At 40.7% G+C, this 12728-nt stretch overlaps 1 protein-coding gene across 8 annotated transcripts in view; it reads left to right on the forward strand.

The window, feature by feature from the left end:
* KDM4C (lysine demethylase 4C) overlaps positions 1–12728 on the forward strand; it is a 259002-nt gene that overhangs the window by 144993 nt on the left and 101281 nt on the right. The gene's annotated exons all lie outside the window — the stretch shown is intronic.

Below are 12728 nucleotides of genomic sequence, written 5' to 3' on the forward strand. Positions count from 1 at the left end.
TTTTGAGTGCTATGTTAATATAGTGATTCTGAACTATTTACTAATGAGATAGTCATAATTTTTTTAAAGGCTGAAGTTTCCAAGAGTTAAGAAACCCAAAGCAATGACAAGCAGCATAGCATGAAGGGTACCTGCCCAGATTTATTTTTGGTTTATTCTGCCTAATTGGATTTTTATCTGTTGAAATGCCTCATGGGGAATGCTGAATTAGTCATAATTATAAATCTATTGATTTATTGATTTAGAAAATTATAAGGCCGCCTCTCCTGAGATTTGTTCAAGGCAGCTCACAAAATCATATACTCACAACATAACCACAAGCAATAGAAGTTTAGACTCCACCTCCTGGCTAGGTTAAGATAAAGGCTTGCATTTTATGTAATTGCCTTGATCAGAGCCAGGGCCTTTTCAGACCTGACTCCAACCTGGTGGAACACTCTCCCATATGAGATCATGGCCCTCCAGGACCGTAAACAGTTCCAGTGGGCCTGCAAGGTATTGTTTCACCAGGCCTACAATTGAGGCCAAGAAACTAACACCGAGATAACACTGGTCTCCCTACCCACAGAACAGCAAATACACCATCCACTAAAACATTAACCACTCAGCAGAAATGGGTTCCCTCTATAAGGTTAAGAAGGCAGTTAAGGAACTTAATCATCATCAAAGTAATATAATTTGGCTAATATAATTTAACTAATATAATTTAATTGTATATATCCAGTTGTTACCTGCCCTGATCCAACCGGGAAGGGCAGACTATAAAAATAAAGTTATTCTATTATTAATATTATAATATTGTGCAGTGCATTCCACTGGCAATAGACACACCATACTCATGCAAAGCCAGCATCTTGCATGAGCAGAATGTACTCGACGGTCAAGGTATTTATTCCACGTTGCAGGACAGCACTATTTGAGTGGAAAGATGTACAGGCTGCAAGTCAAAGCCCACAAGTATGCTGAAGAAAGGTGAAGACAACATTGTTTCTTCTCTGTTACAAACTCTCCTTTGCTAGGTTAAGGCTGGAGTTGATTAATGGTGTATCTAACTAACTGTGATGACTAATTGGTCCAGGTAGACCAATTTATTCTCCTGGATAAAAATTAATGATAACTCATAGTCCAGGATGGAGGTTTATGTTTCAAGAAGAGTAACTAATGAACATATGAAGCTCTGTTCGTCCATCGGACTCAGTATTGTCTACTCATATTGGCAGTAGCTCTCCAGGGTCTTAGGTAGATGTCATTTACTTCACTTAATACTTGGTCCTTTTACATTAATGGACCAGAAGGCTGCTTTTGACTCAATACCTAGAAAGAAGCTCTGGGAGAAGTTAAGGAGAGTGTGGCCCCTCTGGTCAACTGTCACTCACCATATTTAGCTTCCCTGAAATTGCCAACACTATTATATGCTGATACAACATTACTTGTAAGATTGGCAGTGAGTATTTGCAAATTCTTGCATGCCTTCTGAGATTATAGTTCTGAAGAAAGCCTGGTTATTAATTAAGAAATAAGAACATAGAAAGTTCAAATGGTCAATTGTAGGCCACAATATTGATCAAGTTGAGTGGTTCAGATATCTGGGAATATGTTTCAGGCTAATCTTTCTTGGAAGATCTATCTGAGTTTGGCAGTAAGATCTGCCACTAGGTCAGCTACAGACATACAATGGGAGGACAATATGTCCCAGCTGAAATTTGTGTCTTCAATGCTAAGGCCTCTGGACAGTTATTGTATGCGGCAGGCTATTGGATTAATACGGTAACAGAAAATATCAGCCTCCCTTTGTTAAGCTTTTTATGATGCATTCTCAGTGCCACCAAATGTGTTCCTAGGATAATTTTGCATGTAGAACTAGGAGGAATGTCTTTGGAGGCTAAAGCATGGCAGAGAACATTCAGTTAAAAAAAAAAAGCTGTAATAATGAAACAGCTTTTTGAGTGATCCTTACACATTTGATTGAGATAGGATAGTAAAGAGTAAATTGTTACACCTAAATACAACAAACAAAATGATAGTTGCTCTGGTAAGACAGGAACTGACCACTAGAACCTGGAGAGTGTGTTCTACTTTTGCTGTTGGTATTCCCACTCTGATTGAAATGCCAAGATATTGTCTTCTGCTGACAATAACAAGGTACAGCACAGTTGAATATACTGCCATCTGTAGTTTTAATGAGAAGATATTAAAATATACCATATTCTGATAGATTTGTACCTGTGGTTCAGATCAAATAAACTCTATTGACCATGTAGTATTAGATTGCCCTATATTTAAGAACAAACTTAATTCTCCCATTACTTGGAGTTGGCTTTGAGTCATAGAATAACAGAGTTGTAAGGGATATCTTTGGTCATCTAGTCCGGTGGTCCTCAACCACCGGGCCGTGGCCCGGTGCCGGGCCGCGAAGGCCCTGGCACAGGGCTGCGGCTCCCTGCCTCTGCAGGGCTGCGCCAGGCTGTGCACGCGTGTTTGCGCCATGCGCTGCCGCAAACACTCATGCACGGCACTCTGCATGCACGCATGCGCGGCCAGGTCACAAATGCACGTTTGCGCGGGAGTGTTGCGCATGCGCGTCCGGGATCGTCCTCCCTGCCACTGCTGGTCTGCAGCCTGAAAAAGGTTGCGGACCACTGATCTAGTCCAATCCCCTGCACAGTGCACAACCCTATCGCTCATCCACTGTAACCTGCCATCTCCTTGAACCTTCACAGAATCAGCCTCTCTGTCAGATGGCTGTCTAGCCTCTGTTTAAAAATCTCCAAAGATGGAGAACCCACCACCTCCCGAGGAAGCCTGTTCCACTGAGAAATTGCTCTAACTGTCAGGAACTTTGTTTAGACATAATGTCTTCTGCTTTAATTTCATCCCATTGGTTCTGGTCCATCCCTCTGGGGTCCCTGGATGAGAAAATGTTTTGGTTACTAACGGATGTAGAAAACCAGGTTACTGCACAGGTGGTTATAGCACAGCATATTTAAAGAACCACCTACCTGGCTTGTTTTGTCTGATAGTCTCCTCTGTTTATTGTCATGGTTGAAAGAATAATAATTGGATTGAGCCTGATACGGCTTCTTTCAACTCTTCCACCAGTGCCACTCTCAGCAAAAGCCCAGTGTTGCTTGTTGTGGGCCCACTGAGGCTTCTCCCCACCACCACTGATCTTAGCAGTAAGCTTGGTGCAGCTCCCAGTGGGCCCTCTGAGGCTTCCCTTCCCACAATTGTAGCTCTTAATGTTGCCACAGTTCTTGGTAGGCACACTGAAGATTCCCCACCACCAGCACTGCTGTCAGTGGGAAACCTGGTGCAACTCTCTGTGGGCCTTCTGATGCTTCCCCATTGCTGCAGCTGGTCCAGGTTAGGCTTCTGCCCCCACATCAGGGCCCATTCTGCACACATAGGATAATGCATTTTCAATGTGCTTTGGCAGTTGGATTTTCCTGTGCGGAACAGGAAAATCTACTTCTAAAGTGCATTGAAAGGGCATTATCTATTGTGTGCAGACTAGGCCCAGACCCACTGACAGGAAGAGGAGGTAAGAGGACTGTCTGTGCCTGCTCAAACAATGCTTTTGTTTGGGGATTCCTACAATTTCAGGTTAATATAGATAATTATTTTGCATATGTGTTGGAAGTGGGATCCAAGCTCTGTTACCCCTTGCTGGGAGTGGACCAGTCTTCAGCTTTCATTTATGAGAAACTCTGCTACCAGTTTTGTTGAACTTCTTCCCACTTATGCGGTAGAGGAAGAAAATATGAAAAGAGGGAGTTGCCTTGCCCCATTGCATAAGATTTCACCTTTAGTATAGGTTGAGAGAGTGCAGTACAAAGTTTTACCTTAAATCCAGAAAGAAAACTTTTAAGGAGATGCTGGAACAGGATTAGGCTTTAAAAGTAAAATAAAGTTTACTCTCTCATATTCACACAAACATATATAATGCTCACTAATCTGGGCTCTTACCAAATTAAGGTCATAGAGCTTAAGAAGTTACAGAGCAATTAATTTCTTACATCCTGCTTAAGCAAAGCCATTGCATTGCAGAGTAAACTGAATTGGAGACAAAGTGACGTGACTCTGAATCAGTCCATCAATCTCTGTCATGTCAGTGAAAAGGAAAAGACACTGAGCACACAGGTCTAGCTCCTCTTTGTCTGAAGAGGAAGTGGGTGGTCCCACTTGGAACAAAGGCCCCCTGAGCTTCTCAGAGGTTTCCAGGTAGAGTCTCCAATTCCTGAGCTGTTGCCAGGTGGCTCTCCTGAGCATATGACCAGGATCTTGCAGTGTAGAAAGGCCAGCCCTTCAAAGCAACATCCCAAAGATCCAAGATTAGTTATCTAAAATATGGGAAATGTATACTTATTTATAATTTATTTATTTATAATTGGATTTTTATACTGCTGCTCCCAGCACAGCTGGCTCGCGGTGGTTTACAATAAACATAGAATAAATCACCCATAAAAACATCAATACAAGTTAAAACATTCAAATATAACAACAATAATCCCTAAAATTATTAGAATCAAGATGGCAGTTAAAATACAAAATCCACCCCCAACGTCTGTAGCAGTTGAACCAGCACAGCAGATAGTCAATAACTGGAGATGGAGAAAAAAGAAAAGAAGAATCAGGAAGTTGATCATTCATTGGTTCCAGGAAGCTCTAAAACCTAATCCTGGAACCAGGGGGGAGGGGACCTGATCTCATTCCTCAGTATCAGCAACACCCAGCTTCAACCAAACGGCTGGTGAAAGAGCTCCATCTTGCAGGCCCTGCAGAACCCAGAAAATTCCATCAGGGTCTGCAGCTATTCTGGGACCTCATTCCACCAGGTAGGGGCCTAGGACTGTAAAGGCCCTGGCCCTGGTTGAGGCCAGGTGTGCTTCCTGGGGCCTTGGGACCATCAGCAAATTCATACCCATAGAGTGGAGTGCTCTGCAGGGGGCATAAGGAGATAGTCGGTTCCACAAGTAAGAAGGACCCAAGCCACCTGTAGCCTTAAAGGTCAAAAGCAAACCTGATCCAGAATCCAACTGGCAACCAATACAGCTGTCTCAGCAACGGCTGAACATGAGTTCTCCAAGATGATTTAGTGCAGCCGCGTTCTGTACCAGCTGTAATTTCTGGGTCAAAGACAAGGGGTAGGCCCGCATAGAGCGAGTTAAAGATAAAGGTAAAGGTATCCCCTGTGCAAGCACCCAGTCATGTCTGACCCTTGGGGTGACGCCCTCCAGCGTTTTCATGGCAGACTCAATACGGGGTGGTTTGCCAGTGCCTTCCCTAGTCATTACCATTTTACCCCCCAGCAAGCTGGGTACTCATTTTACCGACCTGGGAAGGATGGAAGGCTGAGTCAACCTTGAGCTGGCTTCTGGGATTGAACTCCCAATCTCATGGGCAGACAGCTTCAGACAACATTTCTGCCGCTTACCACTCTGCGCCACAAGAGGCGAGTTACAGAAGTCTAATCTGGAAGACTAATACTATGATTAAACTAACTGCTTACCAAAATAATAATGGTTTAAACCAATACAAAAAATGTCAGTGATAACAGTTTAGGTTGTAATCTTAAAATTTTTGGTGCAATGTACTGTATACCTTTTAATGTTTTATACATACAATGTCATTATTATTAATAATTTTTGAAAGGAGAGTATATCTGATAATATTAACCCAGTACTATGTGGGAATGGAAAGCATATACTAGAATTGTCCTCTACCATGTTATATTTGTTGTCATAGTATTTTATAGGAATGTTTACTTAGCTATTTAAAAGATTGCTGAAAGATCATCTATTTCATGAAACTATTTGTCCTACTAAAAAAATCCTTCATTTTCTTCCATAGTTCTGTGAATAATTGGATAGATCTATAGTTTTTGGGCTGGCCCACAAATTCACCAGCTACAGTACTTCAATTAGCTGTTAAGCATCTTTCCTCAAATTAGAGACAGCTTAGAGGCATGATCTATATCTATGTAATATTTGCATGTCTTGAGGGGACAAAATTGAGTGGGTTTCTGAGTGTTCCAGTAATTTATACAAAAAGGCTATATTAACATTAGAATCCATCTGGTAAAGTAATTAAAAGATTTAAATATGGGAGGGTAAGTGAAATTGCTGCATTTTTAATTAGAGATTATGCAGTTTTGTGGCTGGGGATGGTTGTTAACCTTGGTTACAGCTAAAATAAAACATTTTAAAATTATGATTACCCATCTCCTTCAGAGTTGTCCTTGTCAGAGTCATCCAGGTGAGCTATGAATGTAATTGCAGTGGTGCATTTCTTCATAGTAGTTTCATGAACTGCAAACTTATACCAGATAGGGAGTTGGATCCAGACTACATTTTCATATAGCCTGTCTCCTCCTCTCACTGCAATTCACTGCGATCCACAACATGCTCTTCCTGGGAAATAGGAGACCCGGAGGAATAACTTGAGGGGGTTCTGCAATGGGAAGGTTGAATTAGTGGAAATTGCCAATTTGGTTTGCATCCTTCCCACTGTAACCCTGTGTTTTGCCTATCTAGGACATGGATTATGCTTGCTTGGCATTAGGACAGATAACTACGGTGCTTAACCTGGGAATTAGACACATTAGTTGACATATGCCTCAACTCTAAAATCCAGACTTTAATTTGGATTTGGGACCTTTCAAATTTCTTCCTTGTAACTTAAAAATATGGAAATGTTAAATCTCCAGAATTCCATGAAAAAGGGTGGATCACATTTTGAAGGACCTGTGGTCTTTCAGTGCCTGTGCTTACCTCAAGAAACTGTCAATGTAGCAAGAGCATAGATGCAGCAACATATATCAAGCAGCGTTGGCAAATGACTGCAATCTGGACATTCAGGACAATGCAAGTGTCATCAAGTCAGCACTGATCATGGTACAAGTGAAGCTGAGGACAGCTGGTACTGGAGGTAGACATGCCCTGCCTACTATGGAGCAGCATGTTTTACTCCATCATAAGGTTTACCTCGGTGTGGGAAAGCAGTAGGAAGTTCATCTTAAGGAATACCAGTTTTTCCACCATCCCATGTTCAAGACATTTCCCCAGTGGATAGTTTGGTAGAATACTAACTAAGCCCACTTATTTGTGGCCAAAGCATCACTCCTACGGACACTTTGAATAGGCTTCCCCAAATAGACTCTTTCTCAACCCAGTAAGCCCCCCAACTGCTATCTAATAAATCTCATTTGATTGCAGTAGGAGCAAGTTGCGGTTATGCAGCCTTCCCCATACTTCACTCTCCTCTATCATGCCTCCATTTCATGATATGCCACATATGCACTCAATCTCCCAAACAATGACATGCAACTCAATAAAAATGCAGCTAGAAACAAAATTAAAGTCTCTATAGCACAATCGATAAATCTGTTCTGTAAAACTATGTCTAATAACATTACGCATAACAACACTAAAAAGGTCATAACATTAACATGTTAGTCTACAGTCTAATTAAGGTTTTTTAAAAATTACTTCATTTATACTTCACCTTTTCCCCTGGGGGGACGCAAAGCAGTTGATGAAATTCTGCTCTTCTTCACTTTATCTTCACAACAACCTAGCAAGCTTACATAGCAGAGTGGGAGCTCAAGTCTGAATGTCCCAGATTCTAGTCCAATAGCCTAACCATTATACCATACTGGCAAGGTACATATGAATGGATCCACATTTTATGTAATTTTTATCTAATGTAACTGGATAATACCAGCATGGTGTAGTGGCTAGGAGTGGGAACTTCTAATCTGGTGAGCCAGGTTTGATTCCACGCTCACCCACATGCAACCATAAAGCTGTTCTGGAGAGCCAGTTTGGTGCAGTGGTTAGGAGTGCGGACTTCTAATCTGGCATGCCGGGTTCGATTCTACACTCCCCCACATGCAGCCAGCTGGGTGACCTTGGTGATATCAGGGCTCTCTCAGCCTCACCCACCTCACAGGGTGTATGTTGTGGGGAGAGGAAAGGGAAGGCGACTGTAAGCCTCCTTCGGGTAGAGAAAAGTGGCATATAAGAACCAACTCTTCTTCCTCTTCCTCTTCCTCTTCCTCTTCCTCTTCCTCTTCCTCTTCCTCTTCCTCTTCCTCTTCCTCTTCCTCTTCCTCTTCCTCTTCCTCTTCCTCTTCCTCTTCTCTTGTGAGTTCAGCAGCAGTTCAATAAACATGTCATCTATTTATAAAACACTTCCACAACTGTTATCTAATATTTTTCTGATTTTTAAAAATGTTTCTTATCTTTAAGAACATTTTCTGAGTCCTCATATTCAACTGCAAAGTTCACATTTGTTTTTTTTTCTGGCTATTACATGTGTAATTTATGCATAGCAATGTAAGTAAGCCCATGAGACAGCCAGGAGTAACTTGGCAAATGGCAGGAGTTCACACACTTGCATGATAACATCTCCAAAACTGCAGCTGGTGGTTCACACATTCAATCAATGACTAGATTTTGATCTCTGTCAACCATCCATAATCTTTCAGACAAGGTACATTTGACTAGCTTTGCAAACTGTGTCTTCAGATTCCTGCCTACTAATTGATCCTAAGTATGTCCATAAATAGGCAATCTTTTGCATGATGGAGTGGCTGCACTCTAGCTCTTTACTCTTGGCACAAAAAAGTTCATTTACAGAAGTACCACAGGTATTTGGAACATACCTTTGGCAAGTGAATTGCTGTACCTTCTCAAACAGCTCTGTAGAGATTTCCCATGTCTTCCCTAGTAGACGGAATGCATCATAGAATCATAGAATCATAGAGTTGGAAGGGGCCATACAGGCCATCTAGTCCAACCCCCTGCTCAACGCAGGATTAGCCCTAAGCATCCTAAAGCATCCAAGAAAAGTGTGTATCCAACCTTTGCTTGAAGACTTGCAGTGAGGGGGCGCTCACCACCTCCTTAGACAGCCTATTCCACTGCTGAACGACTCTGACTGAGAAAAACTTTTTCCTGATATCTAGCCTATATCGTTGTACTTGAAGTTTAAACCCATTACTGCGTGTCCTTTCCTCTGCAGCCAGCAGAAACAGCATCCTGCTCTCCTCCAAGTGACAACCTTTCAAATACTTAAAGAGGGCTATCATGTCCCCTCTCAACCTCCTTTTCTCCAGGCTGAACATTCCCAAGTCCCTCAACCTATCTTCATAGGGCTTGGTCCCTTGGCCCCAGATCATCTTCGTCGCTCTCCTCTGTACCCTTTCAATTTTATCGATGTCCTTCTTGAAGTGAGGCCTCCAGAACTGCACACAGTACTCCAGGTGTGGTCTGACCAGTGCCGTATACAATGGGACTATGACATCTTGTGATTTTGATGTGATGCCTCTGTTGATACAGCCCAAAATGGCATTTGCCTTTTTTACCGCTGCATCACACTGCCTGCTCATGTTTAGTTTACAATCCACAAGTACCCCAAGGTCTCGTTCACACACAGTGCTACCTAGAAGCGTATCCCCCATCCAGTAGGCATGCTTTTCATTTTTCTGACCCAGATGCAGAACTTTACACTTATCTTTATTATAAGTGTATAATATCCTGGTAGTCTTTCTCAACCATTTCAAGGGAATGAAGGCATGTAGTCCAATCAAGGCAATAGGCAAATTCAATCCAGGGGAAGTTTTGAGTTTATGGCTATCTTGTGCGATTTTTGTGTCCCACATTTAACTAACATTGAGCATGGTGTTTCACTTGCAAGTACAAGGCATATTATAAGTCCATCTATATCTTCTGAAGAAACAATAGATTTTGTACAACACTTTGCTGCTTGTAATGCATGCAGCAGCATCCTAGTGTCCGCTTCTTGAGTAGGCCTAATCTCATATAGCCCTTCTCAATGATCTTCATCTTCTTACTTATCCTGTTGTACCAAGAACCTGATGAGCTCAGGCATTAGATAAACCGCACAACTATCTTTTTAAATGCTGGATTTTGCTGGGTTTTGTGAGCTGGCTCAAAATACTTTACTTGCAGACAAACACGTGTTCTTGGCTTGCACCTTTCAGTATTTTAATAGAATTTTCCATGTATATATGAAAAATAACATCTATCCTTTCACTACAGATAGCTCTGTGAAGTATAATGCAGAACAGAGATTATGTTAATAGTTCAAAGGTTTTCTCATTGTCCATCTTCTGCATTCATTTCATTCCATCAAAAAGGTAGGTGGGACTAGTATATTTTCTTCTGCAGATGCATTTCTACCAAAATTACAGCAAATACAGCTTAGATAGTCTTTTGGGTCAATCCATCTGTATGTGCTTAAGGCAAAGGTCTCACAGGATAAGCTAAGTTCTTTGGGCAACAAGGACCATATGCTCAACCTCCTTAGTTTTACTACGACTGCATTTTGTCCTTTTATTGACACTGCATAATGTTTTCAGGTTCCACTTGAATATCTTTTCATAAAAATTGATAGTTGTAGGGTTTATTTCCATTGGTTACCCATTGAAGGACAGTCCCCCAAATCCCTGCACCGATGGGGTGGCGAGCAAGAAGCTTGTGATATACTATGTCAAATGCTGCTGAGATCAAGCAACACCAGCAGCACTGACTTGCCTCGGTCCAACTGTTGCTATCAAGTTTTAGTGTCTTATTAATCAATTGTGAAACAGACTTTGTTACAGAGAGAGTTGTACTTGAAGCAATCTCCTCATGTTAATAGTTTCTGTCAAGGATAGAGAATGGTCCTTTCACTCTTTCTTAACCCAAATTTCCTGTTTGTAAATGCCACATTTAGCTTTCAGAGCTCCCATGAATTCATCTGGTCAGATCTGGGCTAAGAATGCTTATTTCCACTAGGCAGCAGAGCTTAAACTCCTTTTAAGCCTTCCCAATATTTGTTCTCCAGAGCTATACATAGAACACAGTTGTTCTCCATGCAATCCAGATTTTTCTCCTCAATCTCTCCTGCTTGTCTCACACTTGACTGTCTCACCTGAGTCTCTTTTCACACTGGCCCCAATCTGACTTCCCCCCCTTTCACTCTTGCCCTGCCTCTTCTTAGACTGTCAGTCCAACACTCTGCCTGGCATTAGCCCTTTATGGGCCAGAATCTGCATTGATACAAACAAACCTTGTATTTAATATCCTTACTTTTCTTGTTTTCTTCTATTTTTCTGGGTTTTCTTTTACTTCAGAGTCCCATCACAACAGGTCAATATATAAGTTGTGTTTTTAAGTACCATGAGATCTTGTGACTAGTTAGAGATGAAGAGTTGTGCATAGTTACTTTTGATTAGAGTGGCAGAATTTTCATTTTGAGTCATATTTGTATGCTTCTTGTACTCTTTTCAGGAAAACGAAGCACAAACTTCTGGGTAGACAAGAACTAAAATAGAACTCATTTATATTGAGATAATTTGATTTTGAGATAATTTGAAAAACTGAAAATAGTAAGTTTTTCATCATTTTAATCTGGCACTATTATACAGATAGAAAGTTCTCTTCAGCTTTGGGGATTTTTTGTTGTTGTTTATTCTGCTTTCAAGAGGACACAGATAGAGAATTCAAATGATAATAGTCTGGGGGAATCTACTTTGTTTTCATAGGGTTTTATTTTGATATATAAACTCTTGATGTACGGTTGTCCTATTCTGGAAAATAATAATTAGGGCTGAAAATATTGTGCCTATTGAAGTACATTCAAGATACTTTGAGTCACAAAATTATTTGGTTAATTCCCCACCAAATTATTAAACCAGAGTGGCATGTTTAACAGGATGTAGGGTGTAGTTTAACATGTGTAGAGGGTATTTTGCTGTCAGATTCCAGTCTTATACTCTGACCCATTGCAAGCTTATAAGAAAAATGAGTCTGTAACCTGATAAATGCCCTCAGAGAAAAAATGATGGCAACATCTATCCAGAAGAAGGATAACAATGGTTCCTTGTATGAAAATACCATTTGCTTGCATTGTCAAGTAGCTATGCACACAAATAAGATTTACATAAATATTTAGCATTGCCATGACACTAGAGTCATATGTATTATTATACCTGTACCTTTCCACTAAAAATTGGGGATGTTTAGTTCTTAAATTTCTCAGCCTGCAAAGTATCACATTAACTGATGGAAAAACACATAGTGAAAATCAGTTTACATATGAAATTAACTTTTCTTGCCAATATGAATTGTCTGAACTATATGCAGCTTGAATATTTTCTTCAGGATCTATTGTTTTACATGTTGGACCACAGAATATTGTAGCAGTCTTAATTTGTTATAAAGGTGTGCTGTGCACTTCAGTATTCATAAGTCTGGAAAGTGGTTAATGGATATATGTATAATTTCATATTGTGAAAGCAGTATAATTTCTTTATAGTAATTACAGTTGGGAATTGTTTTAGAGGTCAGGTTTGCAAATGGTTGTCACATACTCTTCCACTGCTCTATAGATGCCATGGGTCTCCATATCTTGTGATGCTTTTCCTGTTTCTAAACTTACATGTGGGATACAGAAGAATAGCTGTAGGCAAGTACTTCATCATTAAGGAGAAATTGTTCAATAAGCATTTGAGAGAAGGACTTTGTTGAAAACCTGTCTATGCAACATTTTCTACACTATTAGGAAAAGAAACCATGCCATTTTATAATTGGCTTACTGTACTTCAGCAGAAATTAAGGGCAATTCATCATTAAAGATCTAGAAAAACTTTCTTTTGTCAACTAGATATGTGTAGTCATGGTCTGAAGGAATCTGATGTTTCAGCATTCTGAACAATATTA

The sequence above is a fragment of the Paroedura picta genome, chromosome 7, assembly GCF_049243985.1.
Source record: "Paroedura picta isolate Pp20150507F chromosome 7, Ppicta_v3.0, whole genome shotgun sequence".
In the NCBI taxonomy this organism is placed as follows: domain Eukaryota; kingdom Metazoa; phylum Chordata; class Lepidosauria; order Squamata; family Gekkonidae; genus Paroedura; species Paroedura picta.